Source organism: Pleurodeles waltl, chromosome 7, assembly GCF_031143425.1.
Source record: "Pleurodeles waltl isolate 20211129_DDA chromosome 7, aPleWal1.hap1.20221129, whole genome shotgun sequence".
In the NCBI taxonomy this organism is placed as follows: Eukaryota; Metazoa; Chordata; class Amphibia; order Caudata; family Salamandridae; genus Pleurodeles; species Pleurodeles waltl.
In genome coordinates this window covers 1,212,804,269-1,212,831,159 of record NC_090446.1, presented here as the reverse complement: position 1 = coordinate 1,212,831,159, position 26,891 = coordinate 1,212,804,269, and the positions used below count along the sequence as shown (strand labels likewise).

The 26,891-nt window shown below is 45.9% G+C and overlaps 1 protein-coding gene across 1 annotated transcript in view; it reads right to left on the bottom strand.

The window, feature by feature from the left end:
* B3GNTL1 (UDP-GlcNAc:betaGal beta-1,3-N-acetylglucosaminyltransferase like 1) overlaps window positions 1–26,891 on the bottom strand; it is a 1,877,148-nt gene that overhangs the window by 1,567,564 nt on the left and 282,693 nt on the right. The window lies entirely within an intron of this gene.

The following is a 26,891-nucleotide window of genomic DNA, read 5'->3' as shown; positions in this document are numbered from 1 at the left end:
GCAGTACCCTCTTACTACGACCTTGTGTGCCTCCCATTCCAATGATCTGGAAGTGGTTGATTCCTTGTTTATTTCCCAGTATTGTTTCACCGCTGCATTTAATCCCTCTCTAAACGCTTGGTCCTGTAGGGCCTCCCCCTGCATCCGCCAGGTGGGGATCTGCGAGCGTCTCCTGCCCCAGTTCAGCGTTATTCTTAATGGGGAATGGTCGGATAGTGTTTTGGCCAAGTAATCTGCCTTATTTGTCAGGGCGCAAATATCCCGGGTCCCCCACATAGTGTCTATTCTTGTGTGTACCTTATGTGGTATTGAATAGAATGAATATTCTCTCCGTTGGGGGTGTTTCATGCGCCATAAATCAAATATTCTCATTTCCGCTGCCCATCCGAGTAGGGGGCTTCTGGCTGTTCTATTTAGGTTTGTTTTTGGGGCACTGGTGGACCTATCTAGCTCTGTGTTTGGGATGCTGTTAAAGTCGCCTCCCCATATGGCTGGGGATTCAGGGTTCTCCAATAAAGCTGGGGTGAGTGTACCCAGGAATTCGGCTGTAGCAATGTTAGGGGCGTAAACTCCAACTATTGTTAACTGTCTGCCGTCAAGGGCCCCCTCTAGTGCCACGTATCTGCCACCTTTATCAATCGTCTGGTGTGTTATAACAAAAGGAACTCCTCTTGCTATCCAAATCAGCACTCCCCTGGCGTATGCCGAAAATGTAGTGCCCACCAGCTGACCACCCCATCTTCCGCGCAATGCACAAAGGTCAGTTTCCAGACAGTGTGTCTCCTGCAGGATGGCTATATGTGTGCCCTGTCTTTTAAGGCGGCTGTGTACCCTGTTTCTTTTGCTTGTAGCCCCCAACCCTCTTACATTCCACGTGATTATATCATATTGGTGTGTGGATGGATTTGCACTTAGCGCCATTTTACATTATGTATGGTTGCCTCCCATCCATCCAGCCCAGCTGTGTACACACGGGTCCCCTCCTGCTCAGTCGCTTTTGCCCAACTGTGTGTCTGCGCTAGCAATATTTCCTGTGTTGACCTTTTGAAATCAGCTTAACTACTGACCCCGCTACACACCCACCACTCACACTCAATGTAAAACTTTTAACTAATAACAAATTACTAATCTCGCAAACAAACATCAAACTTGGTGTCCATTCGAACTCCCATGGGGCGGCCATATTAGCAACCAGATGTGGCCGGTGTATATGGCCCACACCCTTCCGCAGCCGTTGGCTGCCTATACTACTGGCCCCCCCGGACCCCCCTTCCCGGGACCCCCCCAACCCCCACCCACCCAGCCGCCAAAACCAAACAATACCGTCTGTGATACAGTTGAGGCCGTTCAAGGCCCGCGGCAGCATTAACCAACACGTGGATAGGCGTGGATTCAGCACGGGCACCTCGACCCCCGCAGCCAGGGGGGGGAGAGGAAGGGGGAGGAGAGAGGGGGGGGAGAGAGAAAGGGCGGGGAAGGGGTCATAGAGAGAAGAATAAGGATGGAGAAGAGGGGGGGAGGAAGAGCGGGAGGCTGTCCATGTTTACAATTCGTCCGCCGCTCGGGTGAGCTTCGTCCCCGCTGGCGATTACGTGAAGTCGGATGTCGAGCTGAGCGAATCAGAGTCCGGGCTGTCCGCCGAGATCTCCCTCAAAGCCGCAAAAGTGTTCTGCGTGTGCAGTGGAGTGGCCTTCAATACTCTTGCCCTTTCCTCCGCCGCCTGCTCCTCTGTGGGCTGGCCTCTTGGCCTCCTTTTGGAGCGCTTCCGCAGTGAGGCAGTCAGCCATTCCTCTCTGTCCTCTTTTCCAGACTGGGGTCGCGCCAGGCCCTTCGCGTGCAACCACGTCCAGGCATCCTCAGGGGATGTAAATACATGGACACGTTCATCCGTTGTGACTCGTAGTTTAGCAGGGAATAGCAGTGCATATTTGATGTTGTGCTCACGGAGGCGTTGTTTGACCCTCACGAATGAATTGCGCTGTTTTTGTACTTCCTGTGTAAAGTCTGGGTAAGCGTTGATTTCTGAGACTTCGTGTCTGAATGGGCCTTTGCTGCGGAATAGCTGCAAAATTAAATCGCAGTCCCTGTAGTTTAAAAATCTCGCTATCAGAGGTCTCGGTGACTGGCCCGGGGGTCTCCCAGGTATCCTGTGTACTCTTTCTACCGAAAAGAATTTCGACGGAGACCCACTCAGCACTTCCTTGATCAACCATTGCTCCAGGATTATTTCTGTGCTCTGTTCTGCTAATTTTTCAGGAAATCCTATGAAGCGCACGTTGTTTCTCCGTGATCTGCCTTCCGCCTCTTCAGCGCGGCGCCAGAGTGTTTTTACCTCTGCGTCCAGTCGCTGTATTTGTTTTTGGTTGGCCAAGACCGAGGGGTTCATTTCCTTTATCTCCGCCTCCGCTGACTTTACCCTTTCCGCTAGGTTACGGTGATCCACTCTTAGCAAATTTAGATCTTGTGATACTGAATCGATCCTGTTCTCCAGGGAAGTTTTAGTGTCCATAATTGCTTGCAGTACTTTTTCAAACTGGGTTGAGTGGGTTTGCAGGGTGGACTCCAGAGCTTGTAGGGTTGGGGCTAACTGCTGATCACCCGCTGACTGCCCGTGTGTGCCGGTCCTGGTTTTTCGTGGATTCGTTTCTAGCAACCATAGTGTGTGGCAGACGAGCGGCTCGCCCTGAGCAGGGTCGGATATTTGTGCAACTGCTATTTAGTGCAGGACTCCGGCGTGACCTTTGAAATCAGCTGGACGGTCCTCCCCCTGTGATACTGCCCGCAAAGTCCTCCGCGCACGTCAAGTGGGGGGCAACAGGTGGCTGCCGGTAGTTCGCAGTCTCCCCTCGCTCGCTGTATGCACGAGGCGGGGGGGGTGCCCCCGTCCAGTCCCCCTGAGGATTGGGCCCCGTTTGCTCCCCCTCTATCAGGCACTGCGGCCTAGCATATTGCTCGATCCTTTTGTTGGGTGCCCTGCTCCTCTTCCGGTTGGTCGCTGCTATTTACTCTCAGGAGATTGAGCGTGCCCTGCTCCATTGGGTCCTGAGTTTGGCATCCGCTGATGACCTGCCGGGGTGACCCCTCAGTTCCACTCAGGGGGGGGGGGGGGGGGGGGGGGGGTGCCGGGTCTGCCCCTCTCTCCTAGCTTCGCCGCACTCCACGCCCCCGCCGGGCACAGGAGGAGGGGGATAGGGGAGACGCGATAATCCAGTGCGATCGACGCAAGGGGAGGGTGGGGCGGGTGTACGGAAAAAAACACCCCCCCAGTCCAATGCCAAACGCTCCCCACGGGGCGTACCTCACCTCCAGCAGGCTGCCTTCACCAGTGCCCCCACCTCCACTCAAACGGGGGGGGGTGGGGTCCACGGACAGGAGATTCACTCTGCAGCCTCTCCTCAAGTCCCTCTCCCTCCGCTGACCTCACCGCTGCATCCGCTAGTCCCGGGCAGCTGGCCGACCATCTCCCTCGCGGCAGCCGATCTGTCTTCTGTGGGGGAGGGGCGGCCCATGCACAGGTCAGCGCCCGCTCCTCTCTGCTCGTATGGGGGGGGGGGGGGGGTGGCACCCCCTCGTTCTCTCCCCCCACTCCGGCCTGTATTGTAGCCTGGGGGCCCGCCGCCTCGGTGCTAGCGACCTGCCGGCTCCGTGCCGGGCGCGCTGCGCGATCGCGGCCGTCTGTCCGTTTCGGCCCGCCTCCACACTCGAACAAGTGCCCAAGCCGATCCCCGCTTCGTCCGCGCCCCACTCGGCGGCCAGGGGGGGCGCCCACAGGATGTTTTTTAAAAGGCACGGGCCGGAGCTCCGAGACTAAGCTCTCGTCCCGGCCGCCATCTTGGCTCCTCCCGTCTACCTTCTTCCTACTGTGCCGACTACACACTGTAACTGATGGATGAAACTCTGATGTGCAGCACGATGATACTTTTTATGCTGTATTTGTGACGTATTGTGACAGTGAATTTATAAATTCACAAATTCTAGTCTTATCTGTATTATCTATGACAATTTAAAAAATCAAATAAAGTTATTTTTTTTAAAGTTTAGCTTTCACGCCTAATATCCTGTTACACTGAAAGAAATTGCAATTGAAAACAAGAACATGTTTCTATTTGCTTGGTCAGAGTCATTATAAATTCTGTGTCAGAGACAGGTTAGCCAAAAAGGTTTTTTCAAATATAAACTCTTAAATGATCTATGTTTGTTGCGTTTGATTGGGGAGGGGACAGTGATAAAGATCTTATGTTACGCAATTATGCCTCAATGTGTATCAGTTATAATTTGTTTGGATGGAAAATGTAATAATATGATACACTTTGAGATACATTTAATTAATTTAATTTGATAACACAAGCACTATTTAGCACAATGTTATTTACTGAATACTTTTAGGCCAATATAAATGTTGGAGTTTTCATAGACAATCATTGCTTGTGACATGTTGTTTGTTATTATGAAACGTACAATCTCGGAGAGGCTTTTAATCCAGGGCTTTCAGTACAAAAACACAATTCATCATATGGATGAACACAAATAGTGAGCTTCACTTAGATCGGGACAAGTATAGTATTACAGTCAGTGTGACACGATACTGACAGTATTGATTGCCTTATTCAAGCTATGGAATATTTTGTTATGCGTGAATTGTTTTCTTTTGGCCACTACAAAATAATTAACTGTTTAGATATTTGGATTTCTCGGGGTACTGATGGCCACAGATGAAAATTTAAGTCTAAAGACTAGATAATGACATATTTTAGTCCTACATATATTGTGGTTATTGAAGAGGTTTGAATGATGTAGGATATCTAAGCAAATAAATAATGAATATCCAAACAATACATCTTAATCTAGTGCAAGTATGTTGCAGGAATAAAACATTAACTTTTATGACTGGGTTGATTAGAAATGTAAGTTGTTGAAAGGAATATTTTTTCTCAAATATTTTCTTACATGTGAATATCTTTATTTTTGTACCAACGAACTGGGGCAACAAAATCAGGCATTATAAACTGCTTAATGTTAATATGAGCATCACACCCATTTAGTTAGGTAAACATTCCAATTTGCAAAACAATAAATAACATCTCACTTTGTTCATGATAAAACTGATTAGTTTTATGGTATAGTTTATGGAACTCTAAATCACAACAAATGTACTATGCTATGATAAAAACGCTCCATACTTTTTTTTTTATTATATAGGGGTTCTTACACAGAATTATGTCAATTAATTTTCTCCCTTCCGCAATTCAAAACCTTTGTTTCTTTGAATAACAAAAGCGTAGCATAGGGCTTATAGATCGTTATTAAATTAGATACTTAGAAATTAGCATTAATTTGTGCTTTTCATGAATGCATAAACATAACTTTTTAACTGCGTCCACAACCTTGACAAAACTACATTGTTTCACAAAGCCATCAGTTTAGATGCATAAAAAATGGCAGCATCTTCTAGTAGATATCCAAATACAATCATGATTATTGCTTGCTTTTTTAAATGGTTTTAACTTTCAGTATTTCGGATTATTTTTAAGTTTCTGCCCATACCCTTGAGAAAGTGACAAATATAGCAAAACACGTGTAGGACTGGATGTTGGAAAACTATCAGAATGTAAAAATCATGGTTTATTGATGTAAAAATATTTATGAACAAGGAAACAAATGTATATGACAAAATATAAAGTACATTATCTATATCAAAAGACAACATCCAGTCTTAATTTATACATTGGATGGTGCCCATGGCAAACTATTACTCATCCACAGACTTTGCTTTTGTAGTCCTTGGACTTTGTTGCCAAAATGTAGAACATGGGACAAAAGCTGTCTGTATGTTAATGTGGAGTTACCTCAGGTGTTGGAAATCATGTTAGCTTCATACTGGATAAGGAACACCCCCATCCCACCCTAGCAATGTTGAGATTAATGAGTGGAATAGATAAGCAGAACAAAGACTGTGAGGGCATATAAAATCCACAAATAACCTTTCTCTCAAAATTGTCTCCCAGGACTAGCATGCCCCCTAGACTGCAAGTTTTAAACCGAATTACCTGTTGAAAATGCTTTTGTGACACACCTTCTTAATCCCAGGAAATTGAAGAGCTATCCTGCTTTACCCCAAATTCATAAAAGGTGTACATTTGAACGTAGTTCTAAAATACTGATGACAGGAACATTAATGGAGTGCATTTTTGTAAAATGGTGGATAAATCGGTGGGATTTTAGGAAGAGCAGGAGGGAGGGACAATTTGTGAATTCACCAAACAGTAATAAGCAACTAACACTTTAAGCAAAGCTATGATTGTAAGAATGTTTGTATTAAACTACAAAAGTGAAAAATGATAAAAGTGAAATAATTTTTTTTAATCCGGTTTTATAAACACAGATTTAATTTCTAATTGCATGAAGAAAAATTTGATTACCTTTCTTAACGTAATGTCTGATAGATACTCTATCTACCTAGAGATTAGTATGTGATGCCTAGCTCTTCGTAGGGTATACAGGAAATTTAAGAAACTGGTGTGTTAGTTGTGGGCGTAGGTACCAACCACAACCTTTCTCAGGATGACTCCTCAAAGTCACAAAATTAACCTGAGCCCAACCACCTGATATCAACAGCACGGAGCAGAGTGAGGTGAGTGAGGTACTGCTTTTGAGCCGGGAGGGTTGGGTCGACAGTTGTGACTTGTAGTAGGATTGGCTTAGTCACCTACAAACAAATGTGCTGTCATCCCTAAACCAGCAGTCTTGCCTACAGCAACAGTCCAACTATGACAGGCCTAATCAGGAGGTATTGTGTAAAGTATTTATGCAGTCCTAATACAGTAATAATGTCAAAAAACAATTATAAAACAAAAATGAATTAGAAATATACATTAAAATTTAATGAAAAAAATGACACTAAAATGAAAAAAAATATTAAGGGTAATTGGAGATATGAATTTTAACAGTTTAAAGTAGGAATTGTGCCAAGAAACACAGTGATAGTCAAACATCAGAGGAGTACGCTTCAAAAGTGCCCCAAGCCCACAGGGGTGGCAATTAAAGACTCAAAGGGTGGAAGGAAGAGGCCAATAGGCAGGTCTAGTCCAGGTTTAGTTGCCAAACCTTTCTGTAGCTTTGACCCAGTAGCTTTAACAGTAGGGCAGTCCACTTCTTTGCCCTGGGTACTACATAGAGAGCAGGTCCAGTCTTCTAGGTTCTTCTCAGATTCCAGACAGAAGGTTCAGTCCTTTTCTCAACTTCCACAGGTCCAAGAGTGTTCTGAAAAGTCTGCCGGAGACGCCACATTTATGCCTGGCACAACTTAGTGGGTGGGATTGAACCTGGGATGCCCTAACCAATGAGATAAAGGTTCCTGGGACCAAACCTACCTACTTTGGGCATGTTCAAGCTGGCCAAAGCCTTCAGCCACACTAAACCTGGGCTCTGGGGGCTGCAGGTGTGTGTGGAGGGTGCCCTATGGTGGTCCTAGTGTCCACCCACATCTAATACCATAATCCAGCTTGAGGCAGTCCCTGTAGCCACAGCCACCTCAGAGACAAAGGAATGGTAGAACCAAGCTGAGTTTTCAGCAATCGGAAATGGATACACCAAAACTGTTGTGGCATCCTGCCTTCGCCCTTTAAAAGGTCCCACAAATTTTAAAGATAAAACCAGAAGACCTGTCAAAGAGGCAGTGACACTAATGTAAAAAAGAAGCACACTGTGTTCCCTAACAGTTGCATGTAACAGGTAAGGCCTCTTTGAAGTGCACCTCAACTGTCATATGAAAAGCCCCAGGATACCTGTCAAGCAGGATGGGACATTTAAGCAGGACTTGACACTTTAATGTCAAACAGAATCCTGTCAGCCCTCTCTGCATATTCCGTCAGGTTCAGATGGGTAATCGCTGCCCGTTAAGGTTGGCGTATTGTTTGCTCTTGGGAGGAAGTTTCTACCTCATTCACGCCTATTCAAATGTTAATTACTGGTTGGTTGAAGTGGGAGAGCAAAATGCACATCTGGCTTCCAGGACCTTGAGGCAGGCAAAGGTAACTTTATAAAAGTTACTTTTTCAAAATAATTAGAAAGTAAATGACATCACCATTGATCTGGATTTGCAATAACTATTAAAATAATTGCTTAATTCTTTTTCTAGCTGCTCCCATTTCTGAGGTACAGTATTAGTATTTAATATTGCATCCCAGTGTTTTCCTATAGAACAGCAAGCCTTGCTACAGTGAAAATAACTTCGAGATGCTAGTCGCTGTAAGGGCATATTTAACATCAAACTTTTACATGATCTACTTATTATTAAATACCATGCAGCCTGCTTTATGAGCAACAGGTACCACTTTAGGGGTGACTTATAAATATTTAAAAGGAAGGTTTAGGCCTGTAAAAAGTGGTTATCTTGACAGTTCAAATTTGTAGTCAAAACCTGCACATCAAGGCTACTGTTGACAGGCCTCCAATCATGCTTGCATTGTCACTGTAGTGGATAGCACAATGGGTGCAGCAACCCACTTCTTACATTTAACTTACAGGCCCTGGGTACACCCTGATACTATACACTAGGGTCTTGTAAGTAGGTTGAATATGTCAATCAGGGATAAACAGATTTCATCATGTTTAAACGGGGAGCACAGCACTTTACCTCTAGTTAGCAGGGGTAAACTGCACAGAGTTCTACGGTCAACAGAAACAGTCAAGCTAAAAATCTGGGAGAACATCATGCAAAATATGGTCAGCAAAAAGAATAATGCAGTCCACAGAAGGATATTGTCTAGATGGATAATTTTGTGCATCAAAATGTGGTACACTCTTGCTAAGAAAGAAACATTTGAGGGAAATAGGGCCCAATAAACCAGAACAATATCTTCAACCTCAGTTCTAGTCAGAGATGTTCCCATGTCTCATATCTGTCAGGTGGCGACACGGATTGCCTTTGAAACCATCGCTAAACATTACTGACTTGATTCAGAGATGAGAAGTGATGGCCATTGCGTATGTTTAGTGCTTCAACATTTCCTCATCTGACCATTCCTTCAGGCCCACCACCAATTGCAGTACTTTGAAATCTATTCATCAGATGAGGTTTCTGCAGGTAAAAGCATCCATCACAAGAAAATGGGACTTTACCTACAGTAACAATCTTTCTGGTTAATACTTAATCTACCTGGAGATTTATCACCGATCCCACCTGCTTCCCTATTCTGAAGTATGGTTACTGGCCACATAAAAAAAATCAGATTGCTGCACTGCACTCTTCCAATCAAAGTCATTCCTCGTCTCAGCCTTATTTAGATTAGTTAAACTGTTTGTTATACTCGGAAACTTGTTGAACATCAAGCGCTTGAATCCCTAGTGAGAGACCTGGTGCTATATAAAACTATTAAATAAGTAACGTAACAAAAAAATGGATGGAAAACTGCCATTGATGTGCAGGGGCAGGTGCTGTATGGCTCCAGTGACATCACCATGGCATTGCATCCAGCACTGTGTTACAGCAAAAGCTTCCTACTGGCGAAGGAGAGCTAGGAAACTTTTTGGAACCAATCTGATGTCTGGGGATATTCAACAGATGAGGAGCGAGCAGGTAGAACTATCCATAAGAAATCCGCTCACCTCTGTTTCATTTGAGCTATTCAGTGTATTGTCAACTGTTCCATGGCTAGCTGCTTGGCAGTCCGAAGTATGTTTCTTCCTTTCCTAATTGTTGGTAGCAATGAGGCATGGTCTGCATTAACCCTCCATCCTGATTTGTCATTTATTATGCAATTTTAAGGTGTCTTCTATTGCTGACATACTTTCGCCTGCCACCATTAGTAGTAGAAAAATAAATGCTTGCATCAGGCAATAACCGATTAGCCCATTTGTTTCCTCTTTCTGTGGACTTACTCCAGTGCCCTATTTCTCTATGCCATCCTGATTGGCGTCAGTCCCTGGATATGAAGCAGTGTAATAGATGGGTGAGGCTCTCTTCATGCTTCCAAAGACCGCTGAATCAAAAACCCTGTTGCACATGACTGTGGGCTTTCTGTGGACTTGGTTTATACTGTCTCCCCCCGAGAAGACTCCACCTTAGGCTACTGCTTGGCAACTGCCACTACACCACGTCATGCAGAGGAGGAAGCAGCAGCATGTGAGTGGGAGAAGAAGAGTATGACAGTGTTGCTAACATCTATCAATGATATGTAAGGCATGCTTAACATCTCTCACGCTCTGTGCATGCAGCAGAGCAGCAGCAATTTTCCTGCAAGTTGCAGATCCAATCTCACGTGGGGTCCAGGTGAGAGCCCATGGAAAGGCAGAGATAAAAGGTGATCAGAATCTTTTAGTCATCGAAGTGCAAGGGTGTATCAAGCAGTACCCATGCCACTAACATTACTGCCAACCGCACTCGTGCATTTTCAGCAGCACCTAGTTTTATTGACAACGTTCCAGGATATTTGTGCAGAAACTCTGCATATGTAGCAGCACACTGGTGTTCTTGTTCGCACCAATCACGATGAACAGCACCGAGGTATCTTCGACACCACCTCGAAAATACTGAATGGAATCCGTCCTACAAGCAATAGCAACACCGATGAGCAAAGACCTTAGATGATGGACCTTTTGTTATAAATCCGTTTCCTGGCCGATAAAAACCGAGCACAAAACTAACTGCACCATATACGTCACTACAATAACTAGGGACAGATTATTTCATATCAACAGTGATGTTCTTGGGTGAATTTGTTTCCCGTTCGAATAAAATGGTCTAAATGCAGTTAACCTCACACTGTTGATATGATAAAGATTTGTCTAAACGTATGACGCTGCAATTTATCCCAGATGCAAATATAGTGCCCATCAAAAAGACACAGGATGCAGTGAAGGAAGTATTCCAATATTCACTCAGAACATCCACTGCTTGGGTGAAATACTAATATGACAATAAAAGAGCAGGCGTATTAGAACGCTGCAAAGTAACAACTGGAAACAACAGCCCTGTGGACAATAGCTGATAACACGATACGATGGTTTGTTTTAAACAGGCGTGGAGCGGACTTGTTAAGTGACTACCCCTTGCAAAGACTTTGATTTGCTTACTGTGGGGCATGGATATGGTGCGGGGGGTCTGAGGAGCTTCTGTTCATCAGACCCTGCAGGTTTACCGACATTTCACATAGAAGCCGGCACTGGAAAAACAGCATTTGTAAGTTGTGCTGTCAGTCACCCTTGGTACGTGCGCATGTATCTGCCGTCGCGGGGGTTCCTTCTCTGGATCCAATTACTGTCTCGCGGGAATGACGTTTCGCCGCACGAGATGCCTCTGCGAGTTACGTCCACTTTAGTTATGTAATGTGAAATTTTTGGCTGCGCGTAAACTGAGTTGCTGTCTACTTTTGAAAAGGTATAGGAGTAATTTCCTGACCTAAAAGCAAACAACTCATTTTTTAAAGGTACAGGAGGGTCAAATGAAAGGTTAGGTTTCGCAATCGAACTTAAGGTCAACTATTGGACTATGTTAGCTGGGTGTAATAAATCTGTGTTGTCATTTCTGATCTCTGATCCACTCTCATCGCCCAACGGCGGTTTTACTCTTCCACCCTTGTACTCTGCCCTCTGACCTGCAACATGCGCTACTCGGGAAACGGTTGTACCTGAGAAACTCTCTAATTGGAGCCAGCGGTGGGGAGTGGAGTGCTGAAATGCTTTAAGTATGCATGCCATTTGTATGATGTTCAGGGGGCTGCTCATTAAAAGCTGCTTGGAATAACGGAGGTACATCCGCCCTACATTCTTTCTAACTAAAGTGACCTTCTGCTTTGACAGAGGACTGGCAACATCACAACAAAGTAAAACAGCTCTGTCAATGGCGTGCCTAGGCCTCGCTAACTTAATATCACCAGCAGCCTGAAGCCCTGCTGAGTGGCTGGTTTAGAAATGGTTTATTGTTGTTACACACACAGGTTAGGTTCAATGAGGAGGTTAGGGAATAAGGCTTCAAGTCACTGATGATTAGGGCTGCTAAAAGTATTTCGATTTCTTTCAAATATTCAGTCATGGTTTTAAAACAAATGGTCACTGTCTAGCTATCATGGGCACAATCGCTATTGACTCCTGGCCATTAAATAATAGATGATCTTATCACCAAAAGCTCCCGAGGCCCACGCTTGTAGACATGTCTGGTGATAAGAAAAACACACACTGCAGGTAAATACAAAAGTACGTATTCAATCTCTTGTACATGAATGGCTAAATTGTTCCTCTTGGAGTTAGGACGTGTGACATGCAAGTCACACACAAATCTCAGCAGCTCAACGCAGTGTTTTCTTACTCATTCAAATTCCAATATAGGTTTAGGAATCCCGACAGGCTCCACTAACTGATTCTCCTGGTGGCAGAATCAATATAGTGTAATGCTTTCATATCTAAACCAAATACAAAAACCACCATGCTCCATCCCCAAGTCTCCTCTCAATTACTGTACAAGGCTGATTTGTTTTGACAATCTATTAAAAGCTCAGCTAGAGGCAGACCTACACGGCAGGGAGAGAAATACCTTTGCATTCTGTACTGCTAACGCAATCTTAATACTTCATTCACCTGCCACCAGCTCCCAGGAGATACCTCATCCTTCTCTTTTTGTTTATTAGACCTTGAGTTCGAGGTGCTGGTATGATTCGTATAATGTCAGATTTAAGATTAGTATTGCACATCATACCTTTGCCTAGTCTCTCACTGACTGAATGCTGGAAACATTAATCACACACTTGGGCCACTCTTTATCCGCCATTGGACCAACCAGATTGAAATAAGTGCCTGCACCCATTTAGAGAGAGGTACTCAAGGAATACCAGCCTCTAAGGCAACTGATACTAGAGTATTATGCTGCTTAAGTTGAGACTGGGTAAGAGAGGTGTCAACCTTGCCACCAATGTTACCTCAGGACTGGGTGTTGGGAGAAGTTTATCAATTTCAGGGTCACATGGCACTTTGTTTCCGGCATGTAAAACTCATAACCCGAAACGTGAGAGTAATTCACAAAGATATTTACGACTACGTTGAGTATTAGTCTTGTAGAAATACTTCACATACTCATAAATGCAATTGTCAAAGATACAAATGTAGAATCATCCCTATGCCGGTTCTCTCTCTTATATGCAGTGATCGGCGTCTACAGTGTGTGAAAAGAAGTATGCATAGTCTGACGCTGTACGTGTAAATAGGGGAGTGGCAAGTAGGAGTAGCTGGAAAATGGGGAGTATCTAACAACAATGTGGGAGAAGGAATGTAACAACTAAGGAGGCGCAAAGCGAGGTACATGCAAATATAAAAATAACCTACAAAATTATAAGTCACTTGCAGTTCTCAAGATTTACACCTATCTCTACTTCTACATCCAAACAGGCTACGTTGTTCTCCAGCCAATTCTACTCGAGGCAAGCTTTGAGGTAAGTCATACACCACTCATGGCCACTCGCAGGTACTGCAAGAAAGCTGCATACAAACCAAGGGAGGCAGTAAGTAACACTACCAGCACAAAGCTCTACACAAAATAATTTTGCATAGAGCAGACACCCAAACCAATAAAATTGTATAAATGATAAAAGCATGTTAAAAATACATGTTAGAAAACACTCCAGCTGTAAATCTCCATCTAGAGTTACTGAAATAGGCCAACACGTATGCCCAGGCGTAGGTGAAAATTTCTGTGCATGGGGATCTCTACATGTAGGTATATCTTTATAAACTGGGCCTGTAGTGTTCTATCATTATGGAGCGATCTGGTAATCATAACTAGCATCACTGTTTGCAATGCAAGATCTCAGAATTATGCCTGCAGTAGATACGCTGACTAATGTTATGTGTATTTGTAATGTGCACTATCACCAGCAATTGTATCCTGGTGCTGGGCATGTGTGAGTGTCTAACTCTGTCTTGTGTAGGTTGGTTAATTGAAAAGCCAGATCTTTAGCTTCTTGCAGAATTCAAGAAGAGAGGAGAAGGATGCACTAATATGGAATGGGAGACTGTTCCATGCTTTAAGAGCATCTCCAAAGGGAAACCAGGGCCCAAGTGTGGGATGATCTACAGAAAGCAACTTTATTGGGAGATAATAGACTTAGTAAATAGGCCATACTTTTCAGATTCTAGGGACCCTAAAATAGAGGTAGTGATTCCTGCAGACAAATGGGAGTGCACTTCACGGCCATCTTCCACCCAGATGCCACTTCCCCTGCCTCTATCTCCTTATTTACTGATATAGCACAGTACAGATCTGAAATTTTGTCTGATTCTTTATACTCTGATGTTAAGGAAGTGGAGGTAGCAAACAAAAAATGTGCTTCAGGGAAAGCACCAGGCCGGGATGGCATGCACTGCTCAGTGCACTGCTCTGCATCCCGTGGCTCCACCTTTATAGTAGAGCCCTTTCCCTGCCTCCTCTGAACTCCTGACCTCTGTCAGGAGTTCAAGGCCCTCCTCCACCCCAAGGCTTCTGCCTGCCCATCATCCCTGGTGTCTAGTGCGAGAGCTCTGCTTTCTTACTAGGCTACCTTCTGCCTCTCTCCTCCTTTTCTCCTCCTTTCTCTGCTTTGCTCTCTGCTTCTCTTCTGTCCCTTTGTGCCCCTTTTGCTTCTCAACTCTCTTCCTCGTTTTTCTCTCACTCCGCTCACTCTCTCTCTCACCCTCACTCCTCTCTCTCTCTCTCCCCGCTGCTGCTGCCCCCGAGGCCCGCCCCCTTTTTGGGACCTGCCTCCTTTTTTGCTCCATTTTTCGCCCCCACCTTCCAGCTGTCCTTTCCTTCCCCACCTCCCTACTTAATGGTGCTGTGCGGCTGCGCCACTGGCGTGCCAAAGGCAAGCCCATCTGCGCCCATCCATTCCTGGACCACGCCCAGCGCCAGAACCTCTGGCTCCAGTCCCCCCCACCGCCGCTGCGCACGTCTTGACGACAACACCACCACCCTCTGCGCCCTCAACACGACTGCTCTTCCACCTGCCACTGCAAGATTGCAGACATTCACGACAGCTTCATCACCCAGATCCCTCCAGCAACCACCAACACCACAGATTCACCTCCGACCAACCTCCTGCTCTCCTGGACCCCCGTCAACGACAACAACACCATCTAAATCATGAACACCATCCACTCCGGCTCTCCACCTGATCCCTGCCCTCACCACATCCTCAACAAAGCAAGCTCCGTCATTGCACCCCAACTACAGAAAATAATCAACAGCTCCTTCGAGTCCACCACCTTACCAGAGAGCTGGAAACACTCCGAGATCAACGCCCTCCTCAAAAAACCTAAGGCTGACCCAAAGGACCTCAAGAACTTCCGGCCTATCTCCCTGCTCCCCTTCCCGGCAAAAGTCATCGAGAAGGCTGTCAACAGACAACTAACCTGCTTTCTCGAGGAGAACTGCACGCTGGACCCTTCCCAATCCGGATTCCGCAGCAACCACAGTACCGAAACCACCCTCATCACCACCACCAACATCAGAACCATACTGGACAACGGCAAAACCGCGGCCCTCATCCTCCTGGACCTCTTGGCCGCTTTCGACACTGTCTGCCACCACATCCTATGCTCATGCCTCAGCAATGCAGGAATCTGCAACTGAGCCCTGGACTGGGTCACCTCCTATCTCACCAGCAGAACCCAGAGAGTCCGCCTCCCCCCATTCCGCTCGGAGGCCACCGAAATAATCTGCGGCGTACCCCAGGGTTCAGCCCTCAGCCTGACCCTCTTCAATGTCTACAAAACCCACTCGCTAACATCGCCCGATCCCACACCCTCAACATCATCTCATACGCTGATGACACCCAGCTGATCCCGTCCCTCACCAAGGAATCCGCCAAGACCTACCTCCACAAAGGAATGAAGGCCATCGCCGAATGGATGAAGAGCAGCTGCCTCAAACTCAGTTCCGACAAGACGGGAGTCCTTATCTTCGGCTCCAGCCCCTCTGCATGGGATGACTCCTGGTGGCCTGCCACTCTTGGTGCCGCTCCGACTCCCACCGACCACGCACGCAACCTAAGATTCATCTTTGTAAGGCAATGCCTCCTTGGCATGGTTACCCACTGACTTTTTGCCTTTGCTGATGCGAAGTTATGACTTGAAAGTGTGCTGGGACCCTGCTAACCAGGCGCCAGCACCAGTGTTCTTTCCCTAAACTGTACCTTTGTCTCCACAATTGGCACAACCCTGGCACTCAGGTAAGTCCCTTGTAATTGGTACCCCAGGTACCAAGGGCCCTGATTCCAGGGAAGGTCTCTAAGGGCTGCAGCATGTCTTATTCCACCCTAGGGACCCCTCAATCAGCACATGCACACTGCTTCACAGCTTGTGTGTGCTGGTGGGGAGAAAATGACTAAGTCGACATGGCACTTCCCTCAGAGTGCCATGCCAACCTCACACTGCGTAAGGCATAGGTAAGTCACCCCTCTAGCAGGCCTTATAGCCCTAAGGCAGGGTGCACTATACCACAGGTGAGGGCATAGGTGCATGAGCACTATGCCCCTACAGTGTCTAAGCAAAACCTTAGACATTGTAAGTGCAGGGTAGCCATAAGAGTATATGGTCTGGGAGTCTGTCAAACACGAACTCCACAGCACCATAATGGCTACACTGAAGACTTGGAAGTTTGGTATCAAACTTCTCAGCACAATAAATGCACACTGATGCCAGTGTGCAATTTATTGTAAAATACACCCAGAGGGCATCTTAGAGATGCCCCCTGAAAACATACCTGACTTCCAGTGTAGAATGACTAGTTTCTGCCAGCCTGCCACACACCAGACATGTTGCTGGCCGCATGGGGAGAGTGCCTTTGTCACTCTGTGGCCAGGAACAAAGCCTGTCCTGGGTGGAGGTGCTTCTCACCTCCCCCTGCAGGAACTGTAACACCTGGCAGTGAGCCTCAAAGGCTCACCCCATTTGTTACAGCGCCACAGGGCATCCCAGCTAGTGGAGATGCCCGTCCCTCCGGCCACTGCCCCCACTTTTGGCGGCAAGGCTAGAGGAGATCATTAGGAAAACAAGGAGGATTCACCCACCAGTCAGGACAGCCTCTAGGGTGTCTTGAGCTGAGGTGACTCTTACTTTTAGAAATCCTCTATCTTGTGGATGGAGGATTCCCCCAATAGGATTAGGGAAGTGCCCCCCTCCCCACAGGGAGGAGGCCAAAGAGGGTGTAGCCACCCTCAAGGAGAGTAGCCATTGGCTACTGCCCTCCCAGACCTAAACACACCCCTAAATTCAGTATTTAGGGGCTCCCCAGAACCTAGGAAACTAGATTCCTGCAACCTTAACCAGAAGAAGGACTGCTGACCTGAAGCCCTGCAGTGAAGACTGAGACGACAACTGCTTTGGCCCCAGCCCTACCGGCCTGTCTCCCCACTTCAAAGAAAACTGCAACAGCGACGCATCCAACAGGGACCAGCGACCTCTGAAGCCTCAGAGGACTGCCCTGCAACCAAGGACCAAGAAACTCCAGTGAACAGCGGCCCTGTTCAACAATCTGCAACTTTCTTGCAACAAAGAAACAACTTTAAAGACTCCACGTTTCCCGCCGTAAGCGTGAGACTTTCCACTCTGCACCCGACGCCCCCGGGTCGACCTGCGGAAAACCAACACTACAGGGAGGACTCCCCGGCGACTGCGAGCCTGTGAGTAGCCAAGACAATCCCCCCGAGCTCCCACAGCGACGCCTGCAGAGGAAATCCAGAGGTTCCCCCTGACCGCGACTGCCTGTAACAAGGGACCCTATGCCTGGAACCAACACTGCACCCGCAGCCCCCAGGACCTGAAGGAACCGAACTCCAGTGCAGGAGCGACCCCCAGGCGACCCTCTGCCTAGCCCAAGTGGTGGCTACCCCGAGGAGCCCCCCTGTGCCTGCCTGCATCGTTGAAGAGACCCCCGAGTCTCCCCATTACTTCCTATCTGAAACCCGACGCCTGTTTGCACTCTGCACCCGGCCGCCCCTATGCCGCTGAGGGTGTACTTTCTGTGCCTGCTTGTGTCCCCCCCGGTGCCCTACAAAACCCCCCTGGTCTGCCCCCGAGGACGCGGGTACTTACCTGCTGGCAGACTGGAACCGGGGCACCCCTGTTCTCCATTGAAGCCTATGTGTTTTGGGCACCTTTTTGACCTCTGCACCTGACCGGCCCAGAGGTGCTGGTGTGGTAACTTTGGGGTTGCCTTGAACCCCCAACGGTGGGCTACCTTGGACCCAACTTTGAGACTTGTAAGTGTTTTACTTACCTGTGAACTTAACCTTTACTTACCTCCCCCAGGAACTGTTGATTTTTGCAGTGTCCACTTTTAAAATAGCTTATTGCCATTTTTACCAAGGCTGTACATTTTATTGTGATTATTCAAAGTTCCTACAGTACCTAAGTGAAATACCTTTCATTTAAAGTATTACTTGTAAATCTTGAACCTGGGTTCTTAAAATAAACTAAGAAAATATATTTTTCAATATAAAAACCTATTGGTCTGGAGTAAATCTTTGAGTGTGTGTTCCTCATTTATTGCCTGTGTGTGTACAACAAATGCTTAACACTACCCTCTGATAAGCCTACTGCTCGACCACACTACCACAAAATAGAGCATTAGAATGATCTCTTTTTGACACTATCTTACCTCTAAGGGGAACCCTTGGACTCTGTGCACACTATTTCTTACTTTGAAATAGTATATACAGAGCCAACTTCTTACAATCTTGGACTCCTCACTATCCATGACCCAGGAAGTCAACGCCATCTCCTCGTCCTGCTTCAACACCCTCTGCATGCTCCGAAAGGTCTACAACTTGATACCCATCGAAACCAGAAGAACAGTCACCCAAGCCCTCGTAAGCAGCAAATTGGACTACAGCAATGCCCTCTACGCAGGAACCACAGCCAAACTCCTGAAGAGGCTGCAACGCATCCAGAACGCCTTTGCACGCCTCATCCTAGACATCTCCCACCACTGCCACATCACAGACCACCTGAGAAACCGGCACTGGCTCCCAGTCAACAAGAGAATCGCCTTCAAATTCCTCACCCACGCTCACAAAGCGCTGCACAACACCGGACCAAAATACCTCAACAGACGGCTCTCCTTCTATACCCCGACCGGGCATCTCTGCTTCGCCGACCTCGCCCTCACAACCGTCCCACGCGTCCGCAGAATTACAACCGGCGGTAGATCATACTCGCACCTTGCCGCCAAAACGTTGAACACTCTTCGCACCCATCTGCGCCAGACCAAAGACCTCCTTACCTTCAGGAAACTTCTCAAGACCTGGCTGTTCGAGCAGTAGCAGCACTCCCCAACCCCTCTTTTCCCCCTCCCCCTCCTCAGCGCCTTGAGACCCTCACAGGTGAGTAGTGCGTTTTACAAATTCCTGATTGATTGATTGAAGTAGATGTTTTAAAGTCGAAAACAGAATTATGGGCTCCACTAGCACATGTTTTCAGGAATGTCGCAATCGTATATACCCCACAATCATGGAAGTTGGCCATAATTGCCCCGATTTACACAAAAGAGGGCAGGTCCTCACTGACATGTTATAGACCCATTTCCCTAATTGGCTCAACCATGAAGATTCTTGGTAGAGTTCTACTAGAGCACCAGGAAAAATGGGCAATGGATAACAAAATACTGTCAAATGTATAATTTGGCTTCAAGCCGGGGGTCTGTACAATTGACCAGTGCCTAAATTTGTACTTAATAGCAAGTAAATATGTTCCAGCTAAAAAGCGGTCTCTCCGCATGGCTTTTATCAATTTGTTTACCATTTTTGCTCTAGTAAATCGTGCTAAACTTTGGGCCCTGATGGAGGGCATGGGAGTGGAGACAGATCTGTTGCGTTACTTAAGTGCTTACTGTGAAGTCGCTTTGGACTCCAGGGTGAACTGACCCTCTCATAAAATCCAAGAGAGGAGTTAGGCAGGGGTGCATTCTTGCACCCTTCCTATTTCTGCTATACATAAATAGCATTGCCAAGCATGTGGTCATACTTGGCAAAGACATCCTTTGCATAGGGGGCCATCAAATTCCTATTTTACTATATGCGGACAATGGCGTGCTAATTGCACGCACAGCAAAAAAAGTTACATGACCACGTTAGATCTGAAAATTCATTACACAAAATCCTTTGTTATGACGTGTGGGACACATAATACGAAAACCAAAACGTATATGATGGGGAGTGCAGTACTGGAGAAAGTACAACATTTTAATTATTTAGGAATTTTGTTTAGCTCCTCCTTGGCTTGGAAGTATGTTTTAACCATTGGGGGAAATTATTTATTTTCAAAGTAATATTGAAGCTATTTTTAGATTTCCACAGAAATTAGGCAAAAAACCTGCTAAAGAGATAATTTCTCTTTAGAAAACTAAATGCATCCCAGCAGGATCATATGGCGCTGGCCTATGGGGTTACACAAATGTAGAGCCTCTACAAAAAGTTGAAAAGTCCTTTCTAAGCCTTGCCCCTTTATAGTTATGGGTTAAGGTATGGTCAAATCCTGAGGCTTCTTTGGTTCGTGCATGCATATATGATTGCTTAGGCTTAACAAGGTCAAACTGAGATCCCCTGATTGCTGTATCTAAAGAAAACTTTTGAAATGATAGGCATGTAAGAATTGTATGAATACACGACCATCATCAATCCAAACACAAAAGACATAATAAAACATAACTTTTTAAACTACTGTTCTTATAATAGGCTAAGGAAAGCACAAAATATGCCGACATTAGTAAGATATGTCCCACTGTCGACAACCAATGACAAAGAACCATACTTCACCTGGGTGAGGAACCCTCTCTACCGGCGGTACCTATCTCTCTTTAGATTTTGTACGATCCATTTTGTAGTTGCTTTCCCTGCGCAACGCTGTTGTTCCCGCGATTTATCACAGAGTAGGTGTGACCAATTATCTGTACAAAATACATGCCATTGTTTTCTGTTTTGTCCCCTATACAAGGCCCAAAGGCACGAGTTCTTATTACCCATATTGCAGAAATCGAATTTTAGATCCCACCTGGATGGCCTAAGCCCAGTGCTTAATTTGTACGTAAAAAGGTGCCGTTGCTCAAAGCCCTCCTCTTAAACACACGGCTGCTGTAATTAAACCTGCCGGCAGTGAATACGGAGGCAGCGTGATCCTGAAGCCATCTCAGGCCTCTTTAGTCCATTTACGGTGACCCCCTGCCCCTTCAGCTCATCCTGCAGCTTTCTACTTTTTCCCTTTATGATGCTTTTTCGTTTTTCCTTCTTTCCTATATGTGTCTTTTGCTCGCAGAAAAAGACTGAGGCAGAAGAATAAGCCCCGGCCCTCAAAAATAAGTACCGGTGCTCAGCACCGGAAACAACAAGCACAAATTAAGCACTGCCTAAGCCACTTACAGCGCCTAGAAAATGAAGATGTCTGTAGGGCAGTTTTTAACTTTTTAAGGAAATCATTGGCACTCAGAATGAGATATGAACAGGTTTTTTGGGTTAATACTTCAGCTGAGCACAAATCCGTCTAAGCTAGAGCTTTGAGTGGAAGATAAACCTGAATTTTAAATCATTTTGCTCCTATAAGTTGTAGCCTAAGAATACAATGTAAAAACACCTCTAAAATGCTTAAGACCCCTACTGATGTTATTGTAATTGTCTGTGTATGCACTTCTTTTATTTAATCGTAGTAATCATGTGATATTTGTGTTTTAATTTTACACTTTTATAGATTCATGCAAATCCTAATAAAGGTTTAATGACTGACTGATACAGTAACGCAGAGGCCTTTGTTTAGTTACTGGTAGAGAAACGTCCACTTCATAAGAAAATTCGCATAATTGACACTCACTGGCCCTCTTGCGAATCGTCTTAGCTACAAAGCCTGTGCATGGGTGGTATGCATAGCTGTCAAGTGGCATGTTGTGGGAATGACTTTCACAACTCCTAGCTTTTCAAACATGTCACTAACTGTGATAAACTAAGATTGGTTGAAAGTCACACATGACACAGGGTCAGTTGACATCTGTGAGCACACATACTATTCCCCAGATTTATAAACGAGGTAGATGGTATGGCTTTTTTACTTTCAATGTAGTAATGTTGTACTTAACATGGATAAAGCTTATAATGTGGAAAGTGCGTAAAAACGAAATTCATAAAGGTCATACAGACAACTTTCTCTTGCAAAGTCACTTATGAATTCTAAAAAAGAAATGTAGCTATGGGATATTGCTAAATGTACAGAAGCAAATGCTAAACAAATAAGCCATGAACAAATCGTCCATAAACGGGCAGCTGCGTATCTGCAACATGTTTGTATGTAAATTCAAATTGTGGATTTTGTTCTCTTTGCACTGTTTGCATTATTCCAATAAAGTAACAGAAAGTTTAGATACTACCATTTCTCGGCCAGAAGGTTTCCTCACAACAGATTTTCTGTCAATTAAAACATGTCTTTCAAAACAGGTTCCAACAGTTGAAACTGCTATCCCCTGTAAGAGTATATTTTCAAAGTGATTTTTGCAAAACGTTAATCTTTTAATTTAAATGGCAGTGCCGGACAGAAAAACAAAAGGCCGACATCCTGCCTCAGGGATAAGTTATTTTTTAATCATGAAACCCTGAGATAAGAAGGTTGTTTTCCCATGTGAGAACTGTTAGTGGTTATCTTGAGTGATGCACCAAAAACAGATGTTAGTAATTAGGAACAAGAGTGAGACATGATTTTCAGTCCTTTCATATTTGTGTGACCCTTTACCATCTTACCATGCCAAGGAGCACATGTTTAACATTTAGACTGGAATGTCCTCCCAACAAGTAACAGCAACTTTAAAGGCCCGGTTTAACATTTTACAAACGTTTTTTAAGGCCTGTTGTAAGACAAGCTCTTTTAATTTTATTAAAGTTTATATACAAAATACGTGCTGGTCAAGGCTTTCAGTCTGCCCTCATCTTCTATTGGTCTATTTTTGCGTCATATACATTTTTCTTTTACACTAAAACATGTAGCTCTCTACAGTATATAGCATGTGACAAATGAGCACACTTCAGCCATTGACTACCTTCAATGTGAGTGACAGTATTCTATTCTTTCACAATTAACACATCAGCACAGAAATGAGCTCTGTTCGGTGCCAGGAACAACTATGGCTGTTCGGACGGAAACGTCCCCTGCATGGTTGGAGGCATGTACCCCTGCCCTGAGTATCCAAATGTACTGTTGTTTGGATCCCTAAATCAGATTTTCTGTCATAGGCGAACAAGAATCATCCGTGTGCGCCATGACATAGGATTGTCTTATGGCTTGTGGTCTTGTTGGACCAGGAGGGGCGCCCAAAGCGCTACCCTTATAGTGATGGTAGGCTACCACCTTCAGCAGAAGTTAAGCAGCATGAATGTGGTGGAGGCAGAACATCATGTAGTGATCAGCAGTACTGAACATGAGTTTTTTTACCTTGTGTCACTGGAGTGAGACCTACAAGCTCACTCATCTTTTTAAAGTTCAGCTGCTGTGTACTCAACTCAAACCTTGGCCTACATCTGGTACATATAGAGTGCTGCACGGCACAGGAGTAGTGACTGTGCTGGTTGTCTGAGTACCTGGAAAGGGTACGGTACAGGGATAGTGCAGTACTGTGCAGTATGTGTGTGGTTAGTGCATGTCCTGGGTGTATGTATGCCTGTAACTAATATATGACACAAGAAATGTAGTGCTGTGCAGTGCATGCGCAATGAGAGCATGTGCTTGGTATATGTGTGCTTGTGTGAGGTACAATACATACAGATTAAAGTGTTGTGCAGCACGCACATGGTAAGTGTGTGTGCTGGCAGTGTGTGTGTTTGTAAATAGTACACCCTGTTTAAAAATAGAAAAGCTTCATTGTGGAACAGTGAGCACAGACTGTGTGCTGAATGGCTGTGTACAGGTAAGAGTACAACGCATGGAGGTACTAGAGCTGGACAGTAAGTGTGCTGTGAATGTACACTGAGTAAGTGTGCTGGCAATGCTACATTACAGAAGGACCCTGGGTTCCATTTTGGAAGCCCAAACCTGCCTACTGAAGACACGAGAACAGGAATTTCCCTAGAAAAAGGTCTGTATTGCTGCATTCCTGTGAGCTGGGTGGGACACACACTGGGGGGGGGGGGGGGGGGGGAGGAGGAGACTCCTTTTACACTTCAAAAGGCTGCTCTTTGATTCAGTGATAGATCACAAGGAAGGGGCCTTGACACATCTAAGGAAGGGAGATGAGCCTAATAAAGGAATCAAAGATTAGAGCTGAGGGTAAGGGATTAACATTTTAATTCACATATCACTATGTCTGAAATCCAGGTGTGAACTCCGGTCACTCCCATGAACTGTTTTGTGGGACAGTCAGCTCTGGAGTCTTTCATGAGGAAAGAAGAAAAGGAGATGAGTCCAATTCAAAAGAAGCAGAACCCCTTGCATAAAACGTCAAAGACTCCGACCCTAAATTACAGCTAGGTGTCTGGAAATAGACTATAAGAAGGGGAGGCTGAGATCCCAAAATTGCTCATCTGCCAAGCAGCCAGAGAAGGGTGAAGGGGAAGCTCTGCAAGACTTTTTCTTGTGATCGGGACTGGGGGCAAAGGCCCAAGAGTCTTCCTGGTGGGTGAGGAGACATCACCCAGGACACCAAGTTCACCTGCCCTGGAGCCTGAAGCACTAGCGCCTGACTGCTTGTGAAAACCAGTGTGCTCGCTCTGTGAGGAAGATGAGAGCGCTGGAAGGAGTGGGGTTCAATAGGGAGCCCTAAGAGAAGATTCCCTGAACAAAGTGTGCATTGTTCGGGCCGCTGCCCGTGTGCTATGTCGGCTCTGCGACTCCCATATGCCAGGAGAGGTCCACTGGAGACCGAGCCGAGAGCGGAACACTGTGTGGGCCTGGATGAACCTGTACCGCTGTTCCTCAGTGACCCTGTATGCCAGAAGAGGGCCACCGGTGAAGTCACCACTTCTGAATCCCTGGAACCCATAACCATCTCGGGTCGGGGGTTGCACCAAGAACATTTGCGCTCATGTTGTCCAAGTATAGCGGCAACTCCGTGTGCCAGGAGAGGCTGCCTGTGCCAATGTTCCAAATGATTCAGGTCGTTATCTGAAGAAGAGACTAAAACTACGTTCAGTGGGTTGGACCTACATCTGACTGACTGGAGTGCTAGTGAAGATACCATGGGCAACGTCAAACCCTCACTAGGCCCCACTCAGGAGTGAAGAAAGGTCTTCCCCAACACCACTCCCCTCCTGGATAAGGTGCCCATCGTGCTCAGTGACTCTACCACATACCATTCTCTGACCCACATAATATAGGTTTGGGTATATTGAGTAGGGCGTTACTTCTTCCGCAGGGTCCGTCAATGCCTGTATCATAACTCCCCAGGAGAGAAAATCACCCTCTCATCCCAACGCGTCCCTCACATGTGTGCCTCTTCTGTCCCAGCCAATACCAGCAGATCTTTACTCCAGTCCCGATGCAAGGGGGGGCGGGTCTAGGACTTAGCCAACTAATAGCAATACGACTCTTAGCCAATATGAGATCCAGTGCTGTAAATCGTCTACTCAGTTTCTAACATTTTTTTTTTTACTTCACCTTGTTATATTCTTGATTTGTGCCAGTATCTCCACCCAGTAGGTCATATTAACTGGACAATGCCACACTTCATGTAAGAAATCAGCCACAGTATTACCGCATCAAGGGAAGCCCTTATCCCTGGCAAGGTAAATAACATGCACTATCATAGGGGAGAGGTAGGCCATGTGCATAAAATTGTACTGCATCAATTTAAATCTTGCATTGATTGAGACCTTGTGCACACTATCGTGTATTTTGAGCTACTCCTTGGGGCTTATGGGATCGTCGCTTATGCGCTGCCAGCCCTCCTCCACTCTCAGTGGTGCCAGCTTTCTATTGGCATGCAACACTCAATATAAGTGCATAATCAGCTAACAGCCTACCGACACAGCAACCAACATCTGCGTGGGTTCATGGGCCTCCGGAAACGAGGGCCACAATTGTTGTGCTGTGGCTGCAGTTTTAGCATACTGGGGGAACTGACCTGGACCCACGCCAAACTACTCAAATGTGTTTTGCATTGTGAAAAAAGAAGCCTGCTTGATAAAGGGCCTACAACATAATACACTCTCCCTTTTGCATCTATCAACCGTCACAGACTGCCAGATTTGCACCTATGTGTGCACAATCCACATATGCAAATCCCAGGCATATGGTGATCGCTGTATTACCCTTTGCACAGCCCTATCCCAGAGCCAGCATAATAATCAGAACACATGGGGGAACAAGCGTGGGATCTCCCTTCCCCTCATTAAAAGTGCCACCTAGCTGATGGTAGTAATAACTACCCTCGAGGAGTAACCTTTCCCAATCATCTTCTCCCTTTAGCCAGTGTACTGCGTGTTGTGGGTGCACTGTCAAATAATATATTTCTAGGCCCGGGAACTCCATCCCGTCTCTCGTCCATTCTCTCAAGATTTTGTAATCCAATCCTACAATGTTTCCTACAATGTTTCCCTGCCCACAGGAGTTTCACCAGGCCTACCAGTTCCCAGAACACCCGCCAGGGGATCTCGTAGATGGCCCTTGAAGGTGGTATAGACATCTGGGCAGCACTACCAATTTAATGAGTGCTATTTTACCCATCAGAGACAATTTCAGAATACAACAGTGGGGTGTAGGTTACGAATCACCTGACCCAGATTCAAGTAATAGGTATGCTGTACACCATGTGTGACATGCATACTAAAGCATTTGACAATATCCACCTTCCAGGGCAACCCCGAATCCGGTAATCGGTCCATGGGCAGCCCTTTCTCGTGGCCCAGCGTGAACAAAGTCGACTTGGTGCTGTTAACACAGAGCTAAAAGAAATCACCAAATTC